This window comes from Arachis ipaensis, chromosome B09 (genome assembly GCF_000816755.2).
Source record: "Arachis ipaensis cultivar K30076 chromosome B09, Araip1.1, whole genome shotgun sequence".
In the NCBI taxonomy this organism is placed as follows: Eukaryota; Viridiplantae; Streptophyta; class Magnoliopsida; order Fabales; family Fabaceae; genus Arachis; species Arachis ipaensis.
The window spans coordinates 111683759-111689077 of NC_029793.2; positions in this window are offsets into that span (position 1 = coordinate 111683759).

Below are 5319 nucleotides of genomic sequence, written 5' to 3' on the forward strand. Positions count from 1 at the left end.
GATTTGTGTGTTTTGGGAGAGATTTATTTTTCCTCCCAAATATCTCATCAAGTTTTTGGCGCCGTTGCCGGGGATTGATTAGATTGACAATGATTAAGTGAAGTGGTAATCTAGATCAAGCACTTTTTCTTTAATTTTGATTAACCCACTAACTGTTTGATTTTTTGCTTAAACTAACTAACACTTCAGTCTGGCAGTAAATTGAAGTGTCACTAGTTTTGTGCATTTCTCATGTTCTGCTTGTATGTCAGGTACAAGAAGAACCGTACCCAATTTTCATGAACAAGACGAAAGAACTCTCCGGAGGTTAAGAAGAGCTGAAAGAGGGAAAATATTGTTGGAGAAGAGGAATCAGACGAAGAATTCCAAGAGATGGAGGAACATTTAACCAATCCACCAGGTGGAGAAGACAACAACAATGGCAACCCACCCCAGAGGAGAGTTTTGGCTTCCTATCCCTTTGCAAATCCTAGACATTGTGGGAGCAGCATCTTGGCTCCAAATGTCAATGCTAACAATTTTGAACTCAAGCCACAACTCATCACTTTGGTTCAGAACAACTGCTCTTTTGGTGGAGGACCACTTGAGGACCCACACCAACATTTATCCACCTTCTTGAGGATATGCAACACTGTCAAAACTAATGGAGTGCCCCCTGACAGCTACAAACTGATGCTATTCCCATTTTCTCTCAGGGACAAGGCCACTCAATGGTTAGAATCCTTTCCAAGAGACAGCATCAACAACTGGGATGATTTGGTAACTAAGTTCCTTGCAAAATTTTATCCACCTCAGAGGATTATAAGGTTAAAGGCTGAGGTACAAACAAGCCATGATAGACAAAATACTGAAACACCAGGAAATGGTAGCCAAGAATCAGGAAGCCTCCCTGAAGAGCCTAGAGAGATAGATGGGGCAACTCTCCAAGCAAGTATCTATTGAGAGACCTTCAAACTCACTGCCCAGTGACACAATTCCAAATCCCAAGGAGGAATGCAAGGCAATACAATTAAGGAGTGGGAGAACATTGATAAGCAACAATGACACTACAAGGAAGCAAGCAGAGAACACCAAGGAACCAATGGAGGATGAGAATCAAATAAAAGTAGATGAGGCTAAAGAGCAAGTTGTGATGCCAGACAAAGACACTGAGAAACTCAAAGAGAAGAACAACCAGCCACATAGCTCAAAGGAAGTAGCTCAGGGGCAGCAGCAAATAGAAAAAAGCATCACACCTCCACTGCCATACCCCCAGAGGTTCAACAAAGAGGTTAAAGACCAGCATTTTCGCAAATTCCTTGAGATCTTTAAGAAGCTAGAAATCAATATTCCCTTGGCTGAAGCACTTGAGCAAATGCCTCTATATTCCAAATTTCTGAAGGATCTTATCAACAAGAAAAGAAGTTGGCTTGAAAGGGAAACCGTATTACTCACCGAGGAATGCAGTGCTGTGATTCAACGGGGTATTCCACCAAAACTTAAGGATCCGGGAAGCTTTGTAGTCTCATGCACTATTGGCAAGATAATTCTCAACAAGGCTCTTTGTGACCTGGGTGCCAGCATCAATTTAATGCCTCTCTCAATGATGAGAAAACTTGCCATAGAAGAACTTAAACCCACCAGGATGTCGCTAGTCATGGCTGACAGATCAATCAAGACACCTAATGGAATTGTGGAGAATCTGTTAGTAAAGATTGGGGAGTTTATCTTCCCAGCAGATTTTGTAATTTTGGATACCGAAGAAGAAGGAAACGACTCAATCATTCTGGGAAGGCCATTTCTACACACAGCAAGGGCCATTATTGATGTAGAAAAAGGAGAAATGACCTTCAGGGTCCATAATGAACAAATGATCATAAATGTGTTCAAATCAATGCAAAACGCTCCCGAGCAAGAGGATTACGTAAGAGTGGATATGTTAGACAGTTTGGTGGAAGAAACAGTGGAAGAAAATTTTCAAGAGCAAGAAGGAAATCAAGGGGCAACAGAGGAACAAGTGGCTGAGACCTTCACTGAGCAAGATGAAAGACAAGATAGCAATGAAGATGTGCGAAAACAAGAACTGAAACCTTTACCCACCCATCTCAAATATGCATTCCTTGGCACATCGAAGAGCTTCCCAGTAATCATTAACTCATCCCTGACAAAGAATGAAGAAGGAGAACTCCTTGATGTACTCAAAGCTCACAAAGATGCTTTAGGATGGACCATTGACGACCTGAAGGGAATCAGCCCTGCAGTGTGTATGCATAAGATCCTCTTGGAAGATAATTCCAAACCAGTGGTTCAACCGCAAAGAAGGCTAAATCCTACAATGAAGGAAGTTGTCCAGAAGGAAGTAATGAAGTTGTGGAATGCAGGGATAATATTCCCAATATCTGACAGCCCATGGGTAAGTCCGGTTCAAGTTGTGCCAAAAAAGGGAGGGATGACGGTCATCACTAATGAGAAGAATGAGTTGATCCCTACTAGAACAGTGACTGGGTGGAGGATGTGCATAGACTATAGAAGATTGAATGATGCCACCAGGAAGGATCATTTCCCTCTCCCATTCATTGATCAGATGCTGGAAAGGTTAGCCGGCCATGCCTATTACTGCTTTTTGGACGGATATTCTGGGTATAATCAAATCGTGGTGGACCCCAAGGACCAAGAGAAAACTGCCTTTACATGTCCATTTGGCGTTTTTGCATATAGGAGGATGCCTTTTGGGCTCTGCAACGCCCCTGCCACATTTCAAAGGTGTATGCTCTCTATTTTTTCTGATATGGTCGAAAAATTTTTAGAAGTCTTCATGGATGACTTCTCTGTTTTTGGTGATAATTTCAATGCTTGCCTAAACCATTTAACTCTTGTCTTGAAACGGTGCCAAGAAACTAATTTGGTTTTAAACTGGGAGAAATGCCATTTCATGGTACCCAAAAGGATTGTTCTTGGCCATAAAGTTTCAAGAAAAGGGATAGAGGTTGATAAGGCAAAGGTTGAGATTATAGAAAAACTCCCTCCACCAATCAATGTGAAATCTGTTAGAAGTTTCTTGGGGCATGCCGGATTTTACAGAAGGTTTATCAAGGACTTTTCAAAAATAGCCAAACCTTTAAGTAATCTGTTAATGCTTGATAACCCTTTTGTTTTCGATGAAAACTGCCAGCATGCATTTGAAACTTTAAAAAATAAACTCACAACAGCACCAATCATCACACCTCCAGATTGGGAATTACCTTTTGAACTCATGTGTGATGCAAGTGACATTGCAATTGGTGCTGTACTTGGGCAAAAGAAGGGGAATTTGCATCATGTCATATATTATGCAAGTAAAGTGTTGAATGAGGCCCAAAGAAATTACACTACAACAGAAAAAGAGTTGCTAGCTGTAGTCTATGCATTTGATAAGTTTAGATCATATCTGATAGGATCAAAGGTTGTGGTTTACACTGATCATGCTGCACTTAAGTATTTGATGTCAAAGCAGAATGCTAAACCAAGACTCATCAGGTGGATACTGCTCCTACAAGAATTTGACATTGAGATAAGAGATAGGAAGGGCACTGAAAATCAGGTCGCTGATCATCTGTCAAGGCTACCACATAAAACAAGTCAAAAAGCATCCCAGCCCATAAATGAAAGCTTCCCAGATGAGCACCTTCTGCAGGTCCAGCAAGCACCTTGGTTTGCTGACATAGCAAATTACAAAGTGGGAAGGAAGATACAGCAAGAATTCTCTAAGCAACAAGTGAAGAAGTTGATCAACGAAGCAAGGAAATTTTCATGGGATGAACCCTTCTTATTCAAGAGATGCTCTGATGGAGTGATCAGAAGGTGTATTCCTGAAAGTGAAGTGAGGGACATCTTGTGGCATTGTCATGGTTCAGCTTATGGGGGACACTTTGGCCCAGAAAAAACAGCCGCAAAAATACTGCAGAGTGGCTTCTATTGGCCAACTATCTTCAAGGATGCCAGAGAATATGTACACCAATGTAATGAATGCCAGAAAGCAGGAGGATTAACAAAAAGGAATGAGATGCCTCAAAACTTTATCTTAGAATTAGAATTGTTCGATCTATGGGGAATTGATTTCATGGGGCCTTTTCCTCCTTTTTGGTGTTCCACCAAAACTTCATTCTAACTTCCTGCACATTGCCAGTTCCAAGCAATCAAACAGATTATTCAACAACTTAACTATTTTTGTTTAGTCCCAATATCTTAACCTTTAGCAAGGACACAAAAGTTTGCCCAGAGTTAACCTGTTGAATCAGAAGAAGTAGCAAGGAATTAAGTGGGAATTAACCACCAATTGAAGGTCCCATGCATAAAGACTCAAAAAAGGGCACAACAGAAAGGAGAACAAAAGAAATGCAAACCAATAGGTTGTATCTATACTTAACCTTTACTGTTGGGAAATATTTTTGATTGATGTCTTGATAAAGTGCTCATTTAGTTCAAACAGATTCAAACTTCCCTTAGAATAAGTAGGCTAGTTTATGTGTGTGCTTGTGTGTCTATTTTCACCTGACAAGAAGCATGTGTTGTCCCCTGCATCTTTAAATTCAATAAAAGAACAGTTTGAATGTGAAGTAAAATAGTCTCTGTTAGTTAGAAGTGGAATAAAAGTAAATGGTGGTATGTGTGTGAGTGTATAATAGCTCACTTTTAGTGAATAAAGAGCTAGGATATCTCCTTCTAAGTAAAGAGTGGCCTACTGTCTATGAATCTCAATTGAATTAAATTCCTTGGTTAGAAAGAAAAACAAAAAGAAGGAAAGAAAAAAAAAAAAAAGAGATAGCCAAAAAGTGGCAGAACAAAAGGAAAACAAAAAGAAGCAAAGCTGGACACCAATAGCTTGAACCTTAGAATATATGCCTGTGGTGTCTTTGTATTAGGATCTGCTTGGATTATTAAGCTCTTTGGAGTGCATCAACACTTGGTGACTTGGGTTAACTAATCCGGGATCATCAGCTGAAAGTCCACTATGGCACATGAATTTCAATGGGGAAGGAGCAAAAGTTTGCGCCAACGTTAGCCCCCTAACTTGGAGGCTAACATTGGCACCACAAGCACACTAGACAAGGCCAACGTTAGGGTCAAAGTTAGACCCCTAACGTTGGCACCAACGTTCATACCAGAAAAATGTGTTTGCTGCTATGAAAAGTTGGAGCCAAAGTTAGACCCCTAACTTTGGCTCAAACTTTTGGTCCAACTTTTGCTAACCTCAAACCCGGTTCAATTGGTTCACTTTGGTTCTTCTTCAAACTTCAAGAGCAATCAACCAAGGCCTCTTTCAACCCAATTCCACCAAGAGCAAAGGCCCAACTCAAGGCT